This window comes from Protopterus annectens, chromosome 11.part0 (assembly GCF_019279795.1).
Source record: "Protopterus annectens isolate FY-2018-M chromosome 11.part0, PAN1.0, whole genome shotgun sequence".
Classification (NCBI taxonomy): Eukaryota; Metazoa; Chordata; order Ceratodontiformes; family Protopteridae; genus Protopterus; species Protopterus annectens.
In genome coordinates this window covers 332,468,555-332,480,567 of record NC_056745.1, presented here as the reverse complement: position 1 = coordinate 332,480,567, position 12,013 = coordinate 332,468,555, and the positions used below count along the sequence as shown (strand labels likewise).

The following is a 12,013-nucleotide window of genomic DNA, read 5'->3' as shown; positions in this document are numbered from 1 at the left end:
CTATTTCTGAACTAGCGCCTCGGACCAGAGGGCGTGTGGATCCTGTGATCAATAGAGGGCGCCTGTGGCTGACTAAATGTTAGAACAGTGATGTGAACAAAATTAAAAGGATTATACATGAGAATTGGAAGATTCTACAGTCGGATGATGGTATCAAAGAGATTGTAGGTCTGGCCCCTGTTTATGAGTTCAACAATGCACCTAATCTAAAGAGACTGTTTTGTAAAGACTCTGTGGGATGCACTTCTGGACAGCTTTGTGTGAGAGTGCAACGAACAGGAACATTTCCATGTGGGCATTCCAAAGGCTGTGCCTTTATAGATAGGTCTAATAAATTTCAACATCCGGCCACTGGATGGGTGTATTGTTTAAAAGGTCTTGCCAACTGTAGTACTAGGAACTTGGTTTATCTAGCGAAGTGCCAGGATTCTGACTCATTTTATGTTGGCAAAACCAATAGAATGTTGAAAGAGAGGGTTTTACAGCACTGCAGAGACATAAGGACTGGTGGTGAACATAATGCGCTGGGACAGCATGTTAAGAAAAATTTGGGACATACTTTTAAATTTATGGTCCTGCAGTTATGTACTTTGACTAGAAGAGGGGGTGATATTTCCCTCAGAACAGACTGAAATGAACTGGATTGCAGATCTGCAGGCTGATAAGAGTGTCAGGGCTCAATAGTGTTATACCACTAAAGCCTGTTCTCAGAGGGCATAGACCTTGGAAATTGAATTGATTGGACCTTCTGGAGATGTGTGCTGTATTGCAATTTTATTGGTTCAGTGTTTATTTTAAACAGGTTGTGTGTTTTATTATGTTTTGTACTTGGATTTGAAAAAGAGTTGGATTACTTGAAACAGCTTATCCTAGTTAATAAAGATTTTACTCAAACTCTGCCCGTGGTGGATCCTTTGGGTTTTGTTGTTGCTTATATTTGTTTGGTGACACTGTGTGGGCCACTCAAACACCTAGTTGTCTTGGTCAACTACTACCATTTGTATTAGTATTAATATTGCACAGAATAATTGGACACTCTTTGTTAAGGGCCTTAGAGTAGCTGATTGTGGAGTGTCTGATGGCAGTGGTAAATACCCTATACTGTGGGCAGAAGAGGGCACAGCAGGTAAATCTGTGCCAGCCTTTCACAGGTGTGTGTGTGTGTGTGAGCTACTTGAAGCAGGGACACAAAGCACTAGTTTCACACAGAGGGTACTGGCGGACATGGCTTGGACACTCGGCTGAGGACCTAACCCTACAGTTGTATCTGTGGGGAGTCTTACTGTGGCCCTGGAGGGAGACATATACAGAGAGATCCAGACCCCAGACTGTGTGTGTTCCCTGCGTGGTAACAAGGGAAATTGTACTTGGGTGTACACAGCTGCATCTGGAAATACTGAGTGTATCCATTTGTAGTCCAAATGAATTTCCCTCTCTAGTGTCAGTCGTGAGGATTCAGGTGCATTGATTACTGGCCCAATGTGGGGACATCACAACTCCTATGATAAGAAAGGACACCATCAGATATTTTGTACAGGCCTCTACAGTTTTTAAGAAGTCAAACTGGTGGAAATGGTAATTATCTGCTCAAGGACTACTTCATACATTACCTTTGAGATCAATACCTCCACCTGTATGATGCTTTAGACACTATTTTGAATGGCACACTGGAAAAGTTTCAATAATGGATGTCAGATGAACTTCTTGAGTGAGACTGTCATTTACTGCCGTTCTGACAATGATCACTAAAAGATACCACCAACCTTAATTCCTTTAGACATTTTCTTGACGTGCATCTAAAAATGAGGGCTAATGGTACATTGTATAAATGCACAGCTTATATTTTGGATTAAGTACTTACATGCACGGTCAACGGCACAACAAGTAGCAAACTTGCCTCTGGTGCTGGAAGATCAGAAGGCTGTGGGTTCTATTCCCACTTCAGATGACTGGATTGCTAACAATGTAGTGCAGCATTACGGGGTGCTGCACTCCTGAGTGGCTTGTCCTTCAGATGAGACATTAAACCAAGGCCCCATCTGCCTGAGTTTGTGGTAGCTCAGGTGGATGTAAAAGATTCCATGGCAACTATCGCAAAAAGTAGGGGAAGTTCAGCGATGTCCTGGCCAAATTTCCCCTAGTAGTATAAATACTACCTTGGATCTCACCTGAAAAAAGGCCACTAACCTAATTGGACTAATCTGATCAATAAATGATAAATAAAAATAAAAAACAAATTATTCTTTAAAACTACAGCTGTATAACAATATCCTTAAACCAAAAGACAAATGTACTCACCATAACATTCCATCTGAGTAGTTATACTTCATTTTTCTGCAACCTGTGGGTATTCGGATCCATATCGGATCCCAGCCAACAACTTTTTTTCTAGCATCTGCTCTAAGCTCCGAGCTCCTCCCCCTACCCATAATACACTACCATCTCCTACTTTCTCTCAGATCGAGTTTGCTGCAACTAAATACATAAGCAACTCAGCCCAATGAACCAAACCTGTATATAGATAGGACAAGGTCCGGGGAAGAAGGGAGGGAAGGTTGCAAAAAAATGAAGTATAACTACTCAAATGGAACGTTATGGTGAGTACATAACTTCTTTATCTGAAGTAGTTAACTTCATTTTATCTGCAACCTGTGGGACAGAGTCCCCAGCTACTTCAATCCTGGGAGGCCCTTATGGAAGGATATTCCTGAGCACTGCAGAACCAAAGGATGCTCTACCCCTAGAAATCAGGTCTAATTTGTAATGGGAAATGAAGGTATGAGAATTGGCCAAGGTTGCTGCTGCACAAATGTCGTCCAAAGGAACCCTAGACCAAAAAGCAGCAGAAGTCGCCATGGACCTGGTAGAGTGAGCTTTAACAATACCAGGAGGAGATAAACCTTTTGCTTTGTAGACATGTGAAATGCAAAGATTGATCCATCTGGCCAAAGAAACCTTAGAAATAGCTTTTCCCAAAAAGGATTTGGAAAAAGAAACTAACAACTGGTCAAACCTGCGGAATGATTCTGTTGTATGAAGATAGAAGCAAAGTTGCCTATGAACATCTAACAAATAAAGTTTGTATTCACCCTTTTTTTGGAAATTAGGAAAGAAAACAGGCAGATTAATGGACTGGTTTGTTTGCTTCAGATGCCACTTTAGGTAACAAGGAAGGATTAGTACGGAGAGAGACCCTATCCTTATGGAAGACCAAATAAGGAGGCACGGCAGACAGAGCTTGAAGCTCAGAAACCCTCCTAGCAGATGTAATGGCGACTAGGAAAGCTGTCTTCCAGGACAAGAATTTTAAATCCACCGATGCTGCAGGTTTGAATGGAGGAGCCACCAATGCCTGTAGGACAAAAGTAAGGTCCCAAGGGGGCACTGAATCCTTGACAGGAGGACGCAACAGAAAAGTGCCTTTAAGAAAAGCCACCAGTATGGATTTTACCGGCTATGAAAGACTGGAAGTCCTGATGATCAACGGATCTGGAGCAACCAAGCTGTCAGCTTGAGGCTGTCCAGGTCAGATGGGCGGACACCTGAAAGATGGAAGATTAGATCAGATCTGGACAGGAATCCAGAACCCAAGGGGGAGCTAAGAGATGAGACCACAGGAATGGAAACCAAACCTGACGAGGCCAGAATGGGACAATGAGGATAACTTTGCACCGCAGCTGGCAAGCTTTCTGAAGAAACTTTGGAATGAGTGGCAATGGTGGGTAAGCATACAGAAGCCCGGGGGACTAGAGCGTCTCTGGGGGCTTTCCCTGGTGAGGGAATCAGAGCGAAGAACTCGCTGCACTTCGCGTTGGAAGGAGATGGGAAGAGATCGCAGCAAGGCTGACCCCATGAAAGGAATATCTCCTCCGCTACTGACTGTTTCAGAGACCACTCTCGTACGGCATCAGAATAGCCCAACTCAATCTGTCCGCTAAAATGTTGGAGTGCCCCGGGATGTGCGTTGCTATCAGAAACCGACCACACTCTCATGGCCTCATGACATAGGGGGTAGGATCTGGTTCCCCCCTGCTTGTTGATATACCAGACAATCGACATGCTGTCTGACTGAATTGCAATCAATCCGAGAGGGAGGGCAGTGTGAAAGGCTTCCAATGCTAAAAGCACTGCCCTCGTCTCTAGAACATTTATATGCAACTTGGTCTCTGACTGGGACCAAGTTCCCGAACATTGTACCCCCCACCCGAGTTGGGAGGCGTCCGTGTGGTCACTGTGGCTTGGACTGGAGATGACACGAAGGGGCATCCTTCTATAATCTCCCATGAATTTAACCACCAAAGAAGGGACGTCCTGCAGACCTGACTGATCCTGATTGGAAATTCCATGGGCACGTCTAGCCAAGACCATTGAACAGCCAGAGTTCATTGAAGAACCCGCATATGAAGGCGCGCACAAGGGAGAATAGTTATGGAGGCAGCCATGGAAACTAGTGCTCGGAGAACCTTGCTCGCCTTTGGAGACTTGAAATTCGCAATTTGAGCTACGTGGCACCTGAGGTGTAAGATCCTGTCTGGAGTTAAGAATACTTTCATCTGCAAGGTGTCTAGCCATGCCCCAATGAAGTCTAAAACATGTACTGGTTGCAACTGGGATTTTTGAACATTGACTGTAATCCCCAATAGATCTGCCAACCGAATAAAATAGTCTTGGGCCAGACAAAGCAGACACTTGTTGGGCACAGTGAAGAGCCAGTCATCCAGGTAAGGAAATATCTGAATACCCTGAAGCCTCAGGTGAGCTGCTACAACTGCCATTACCTTGGTGAACACCCTGGGGGCTGTGGTGAGACCAAAGGGTAGGGCTCTGAACTGAAAGTGACTGGCTTCCAGCCGAAAGTGCAGAAACCTCCTGGAACATCTGTGGATCTTGATGTGGTAGTAAGCATCCTGGAGGTCTACCGAGCACATCCAGTCGCACTCTCGGAGATAAGGTAGAATGGACTGTAGGGTGACCATCTGGAATTTCTGTTTGGCTACAGACAGGTTCAAAGTTGACAGGTCTAGTATGGGCTTGAGGTCCCCCATCTTTTTTGGCACTAAAAAGAACCTTGAGTAGATGCCTAGCTGGACTGCTCGGGGGGAGACCTGTTCGATGGCTCGTTTGAGAAGCAGCTTTGAAACCTCTAGAGCTGCGGCCTCCCTGTGAGCGGGTGGAACATCCGGGAGGTGTTTTGGAACATTTGGATTTGCCCTCTTTGATTCCTAGAGAAGGACCGCTGAGGGTTAGAGAAGCGGATCCCAACGGCAGACAAAGTCCTCCTGTCTTTTTCGCTCTGGACAAGTGTGTCACATACTGTCTTCCCGAAAAGGGAAGAACCGTCATAGGGAGCATTAATAAATGACGCCTTGAAAGGGTCCAAGAACTGACACAACCTGAGCCAGGCGTAGCGCCTCATGGCTATGCCTGTCCCGGCCGCCCTAGCTGCTCCCTCTGTGGCATGGGAAAGGAGCCGCATAGACGTGTTTGAGACTGACTTCAAAGTAGACATTTTCGCAGAGAACAACTGTTTGTCCTGCGGCGATAAGGACTCTGGGGGGGACTCAGCGAATTCCGATGCAAGGTCTCGCTGAAGTCAGATCACATGTGCCAAATAATTCAGCGCACAGACTGAAAAGGTCGTTGAGGAATAAACGCACTTTCCAAAACTATCCCCCAACCTGGACTCCTTGTCTGGAGGGTGGACTGAGGAACTCTCCTGTACTAGTTCCTTCTTGCTGGCTGCTGCGACCAACACAGCATCAACTGGGGCTCCTTTTGACCAAGGTTGTCTGTCAGTAGGGGGGGATAAAATCTTGTCGGAGCATTTGGGGATGGGCTCTATGGTGTCAGGCTCCTTCCATGCCCGCGTGGTGATAAGGTCCACCAAGGGGTCTGCTGGCGGAGACAACCAGGAAGTAGAAGGCCCCGTGCCAAAGGCCTCCAGGAACACTGACTCATCCCCAGAAGGTTCTGGGGCTGACCAACCTCCCCTCTGGCGGAGGATCTCCATGATTTCTCCAAAGGGTGACCTGGGGGAATTTTCTCCTTCATCTAAGTCAGTGTCCATAGTGAGGGACTCGGGGGAGTCCAAGTGCCTCCTTTTGCACTTTCCATACGGTGACCCTCTTCAGTAGAACTCTCTAAAGAGGACTTGTGAGACACAGGGGGTTTTCTCAGGGGAAATAACCTGGGGATCCTCTGGCACAGGCTGTCCTTGAGACAGGATGAAGGGAGTCATCGCCAAATCCAGAGGTGTCTGGGTGGAATCCGAGGGGATGGGCTGGGGTCTCAATCCCTGGGAGAGAACCCTCTCCACCACTTCAAAGGCCGTAGGAGAGCGTACCTCCTTGGAACCCAGCAAGGAAGAAGCCCTCCCTGGATCTGAAGCAGGGACCGGAGCCAAAGCAAGGGTAGCCTGAGGACCGTGTGAACAGGTCGGATCCGAAAGAGGCGGAGCCGAAGAATCCATTGCCTCAGGTCTGACTCCCTGTCCGCGGCTCCAAGAGTCACTCGGCTCTGAACTAGTCGGATCCAAGGAGCTCAAGGTAACAGCTGGAGTCGAGGTTGGGGGAACCGTCGGCGCTGAGCTACCAGCTCTGAAAAATCTCAGATCCAAGAGCCACAAAGCCAAAGTATGGATCGGGGAAGGAGAGATGGGGCAGAAAAAAGGGCATGGAGGTCCCCCCTCCAGAGGGAAAGGGGCCTGGCAAGACTCCCATCTGTATTTGGGTCTGAATGAATCTCCGCATCATCCTGTCCATGTCTAAGTCTGATAAGCTCCGAGTCGATCGCAAAGAAGCCACCAACTCGGATTTGGCTGGTCTGCACAGAGAGGGTGAGGAAGGCCTCGTATCCAAAGGTTCCAGCGGCTCCGGTGAAAAACGAGGAGACTGAGGCCGTGGAGAAACTGGCCTCATGGACTCAGAAGGGGGACTAAGGAAGAGCTCCCTGTCCGGCGATCTGTTATGAGGTCTATCCCTTTTCTTCCCTATCCTCCTTGCACCTTTCTCTATCTTTGTCCGCTACACTGACTGTAGCTTTTTCCCTGCTTGACCCAGCACCAGAAGAAGTGGGAGTTTGAGTCCCTGTCTGGGTGGGAGGTTGAGTACTAGGTACCGAGGCTGTGGCAGACTCCCAACATAGATGCAGGGAGAAGGCCTTTAGCTACCAATTTGGCCTTTCGATCCCTGAGGGCTCTAGGGTTGAACCCAGTGCAGATTGCACACTGTGTCGACAAATGTGACACTCCCAAACAAATAACAGACAGAGTGTGACCATCAGCCGGGTAGAGCTTATGGCCACACTGTGCATTTTTTAAATACTGATTTTGGCTGATCAGCCAAGGTCCTGCACCAAACCCAGCCACTGGGGATGCACAAGCCAATGCATTTCTTTGTGCCGGGCCCAAGCCCAGATAAATGGGGAGGGTTGCGTCAGGAAGGGCATCCGGCGTAAAACCTCTGCCAAATAACTTATGAGGACAACATTTCATATTTCCATACCGGATCGGTCGAGGCCCGGGTTAACAATGACCGCCACCAGTACTGTTAGCCAACAGGGTGCTGGCGAAAATTGGGCTACTGTTTGCCGAAGGAAAAGAGGAGGGGGAAGGCATGCCCGGAGGCAGGAAGAGAGGAGGAAGGTTAGGAGTGTAGTAGTGAGGGTAGGAACTTTGAATGTTGGCAGTATGACTGGTATAGGGAGAGAGCTAGCTGATATGATGGAGAGAAGGAAGGTTGATATATTGTGCATGCAAGAGACCAGATGGAAGGGAAGTAAGGTCAGGTGTATAGGAGGCGGGTTCAAATTGTTCTATCATGGTGTGGATGGCAGGAGAAATGGGGTAGGGGTTATCTTAAAGGAAAACTATGCCAAGAGTGTTTTGGAGGTGAAGAGAGTCTGATAGAGTGATGTTTATGAAGCTGGAAATTGATGATGTAATGATGAATGTTGTTACTGCATATGCTCCACAAGTTGGGTGTGCGATGGATGAGAAAGAAAAATTTTGTAGTGAGTTGGATGAAGTGGTGGTGAGAGTACCCAAGAGTGAGAGACTAGTGATTGGAACGGACTTCAATGGGCATGTTAGTGAAGTGAATAGAGGGGATGAGGAAGTGATGGGTAGGTATGGTGTTAAGGAGAGGAATGCAGAAGGTCAGATGATTGTGGATTTTGCGAAAAGGAGGGACATGGCTGTGGTGAATACGTATTTTAAGAAGAGGGGGGAGCATAGGGTGACAAACAAGAGTGGAGGAAGATGCACACAGGTGGATTATATCCTATGTAGGAGGGCCAGTCTGAATGAGATTGGAGACTGTAAAGTGGTGACAGGGGAAAGTGTAGTTAAGCAGCATAGAATGGTGGTCTGTAGGATGACGTTGGTGATCAAGAAGAGGAGGAGGAGTATGAAAGCAGTGCCAATGATTAAATGGTGGAAGTTTAAAAAGGGTGATTGTGAGGTGGAGTTCAGGGAAGAGTTAAGACAGGCACTGGAGGGCAGTGAAGAGTTACCGAACAGCTGGGTAACTACAGCAAAGCTAGTAAGGGAGACTGCTAGAAAGGTGCTTGGTGTGACATCTAGACAGAAGGAGGACAAGGAGACCTGGTGGTGGAATGAGGAAGTACAGGAGAGTATACCGAGGAAGAAGCTGGTGAAGAAGAAGTGGAATTGTCAAAGAGATGAAGAAAGTAGAGGAGGCTCATGGCAAAGAGAGAGGTGGCGAAGGCTACGGATAAGCCATATGGAGAGTTGTATGAGAGATTGGACACTAAAGAGGGAGAAAAGGGCCTGTACCGATTGGCTAGACAGAGGGACAGAGCTGGGAAAGATGTGCAGCAGGTAAGGGTGATAAAGGATAGTGAGGGGAAACGTACTCACAAGCGAGGAGAGTGTGCTGAGTAGATGGAAAGAGTACTTTGAGGAGCTGATGAATGAAGAGAATGAGAGAGAGAAGGTTGGATGATGTGGGCATAGTGAATCAGGAGGTGAAACAGATTAGCAAGGAGGAAGTAAGGACAGCTATGAAGAGGATGAAGAATGGAAAGGATGTTGGCCCAGATGACATACCAGTAGAAGCATGGAGGTGCTTAGGAGAAATGGCAGTGGAATTTTTAACCAGATTCTTTAATTAAATTTTGGAAAGTCAGAGGATGCCTGAGGAGTGGAGGAAAAAGTGTTTCGGTACCTGTCTTTAAGAATAAGGGTGATGTGCAGTGCTGCAGTAACTACAGAGGGATAAAACTGATCAGTCATAGCTTGAAGTTATGGGAAAGAGTAGTGGAAGCTAGGTTAAGAAGGGAGGTGATGATTAGTGATCAGCAGTATGGTTTCATGCCAGGAAAGAGCACTACAGATGCAATGTTTGCTCTGAGAGTGTTGTTGGAGAAATACAGAGAAGGTCAGAAGGAGTTGCATTGCGTCTTTGTGGACTTAGAGAAAGCATATGAAAGGATGCCTAGAGAGGAGTTGTGGTATTGTATGAGGAAGTCGGGAGTGGCAGAGAAGTATGTAAGAGAGGTACAGGATATGTACGAGGGTAGTGTGACAGTGGTGAGGACTGCGGTGGGAGTGACAGATACGTTTAAGGTGGAGGTGGGATTACATCAAGGATCAGCTCTGAGCCCTTTCTTATTTGCAGTGGTGATGGACAGGTTGACAGTTGAGATCAGACAGGAGGCCCCATGGACTATGATGTTTGCAGATGACATTGTGATCTGTAGTGAGAGTAGGGACCAGGTTGAGGAGACCGTGGAGAGGTGGAGATGTAGTCTAGAGAGGACAGAAATGAAGGTCAGCAGGGCTAAGACAGAATATATGTGTGTAAATGAGAGGGAGGGTAGAGGAATGGTGAGGATGCAGGGAGTAGAGTTAGTAAAGGTGGATGAGTTTAAGTACTTGGGATCAATAGTTCAGAGTAATGGTGAGTGTGGAAGAGAGGTGAAGAAGAGAGTACAGGCAGGGTGGAATGGGTGGAGAAGAGTGTCAGGAGTGATTTGTGACAGATGGGTACCAGTAAGAGTGAAAGGGAAAGTCTACAGGAGGGTAGTGAGACCAGCTATGTTACATGGGTTGGAGATGGTGGCACTGACAAAAAGGCAGGAGTCAGAGCTGGATGTGGCAGAGTTAAAGATGTTAAGATTTGCACTGGGTGTGACTAGGATGGACAGGATTAGGAATCAGTATATTAGAGGGTCAGCTCAGGTTGGACAATTTGGAGACAAAGCAAGAGAGGCGAGATTGCGTTGGTTTGGACATGTGCTGAGGAGGAATGCTGGGTATATTGGGAAAAGGATGCTACGGATGGTGCTGCCAAATAAGAGGAAAAGAGGAAGGCCTAAGATAAGGTTTATGGAAGTGCTGAGAGAGGACATGCAGGCGGTTGGTGTGACAGAGCAAGATGCAGAGGGCAGGAAGAAATGGAAACAGATGATTCGCTGTGGCGACCCCCAACGGGAACAGCCGAAAGAAGAAGAAGAAGAAAGAAGCCATGGTCCTGCACCAAACACCACTACCTGCAAAATCACCACACACAAAACACACATAGGGGAAGGGCAGGCCTAACAACTATTCTACAGTTTTACAACAAAAAAACTTTTAAACTAACCGACGAACAAGCAATATACTAGTGGGGGAGGAAGGGAAAGAACCAACTCAGACACACTAAAGACAAGTATTTATAAACTTACTATCCCTAAACACAGAGAGAAGGAGACCACTATGCCCACTACTGGCGCGGCAAACGAGATCTGAGGGAAGGTAGGAGATGGTAGTGCATTATGGGTTGGGGAAGAGCTCGGAGTTTGGAGCAGATGCTAGAAAAAAAGTTGCCGGCTCGGATCCGAGATGGATCCGAATACCCACAGGTTGCAGATAAAATGAAGTTAACTACTTCAGATCTGCAGTTTCCTGAAACTGCCCATAAAAGATAATCTACCTCAACATCCTATGACCTTGTATACAATACATTATCATAACAGAAGGGAGGCAAAGTACTCTAAAATAAGTATTAAGTTTTTTTTTCCCCAATATGTGTGTGTTTTAATATTTCAGGAAAATCCAGACTCACTATTGTTTTAAGGTTTTGTGATTTGTGCAACAATTTCTCTTTTACTCGACTACACAGGACGCACTGAGAGTGAACCTAATATTTTTAGCAACTAGATGTAATATATGTATTTGTGGTGGTTTACTATCACAATGCCGACGTGCACTTGCACGGCTATGACGTATTCGAACAACAGATGTTCGAATACTTCATATTTCGGCAGGTGATGTGAGCGAACGTTACCATTGTGAATGGACTGTGCATTCGCAATTCTAACGTTCGCTCATGTGAGGGGTTCGCGGTACAGAGCGGTTAGGGAAATACATCCCTTTCCTCACTGTAGTGCGATCTCGGAGTTGGAATATTAAGGTGGGGGGGTGTGGGGGACGCAGCCCCCACTGGGGGGTGCAGGGGGGCTTGCCCCCCTGCATAACTGTGAGTTTAGGCTAGATAGGTAGGTAGTTACGGGACGGGTGGGAGTGCTGTGTATTGCCGTAAATGTCGCGAGCGACATTTTCGACAATACACAGCTGTTTTCGACTTTAGGTTAATTCGGAAATGTTCATTTCCGATGTATAAATTAGAAAATGCAGACACGTTTTATTCTGATTTTCGAATTTATGATAGTAAACCATTTGTGGTATGTCCATTTTGCTCTGGCTTTATCTCATTTATGACAGAGAAACAGTGGGGATAAGTTCAATTACTTAATTCATACATACAAAATAATAATAATTAAAATTAGTCTGACACTGTAAAACACCAATCAAGCAGAGGTCTAGGGTTTATGGGTGCCTACTGCAAGTGTTCCATTAAAGAAGAGCCTCTTAGTATTGCACACAGACCTACAGAGGTACACAGCATGATCCCCAAAGGTATCACGTGCTCATCAGGCCTCAGTACCCTTCCACTTACCTTGCTATGCTCAGGGTTCCAGATTCTCCCAATATCACCCAAAGTCTCACAAT

The 12,013-nt window shown here is 46.7% G+C and overlaps 1 protein-coding gene across 2 annotated transcripts in view; it reads right to left on the bottom strand.

The window, feature by feature from the left end:
- SLC41A2 (solute carrier family 41 member 2) overlaps nucleotides 1–12,013 on the bottom strand; it is a 1,208,246-nt gene that overhangs the window by 256,166 nt on the left and 940,067 nt on the right. The window lies entirely within an intron of this gene.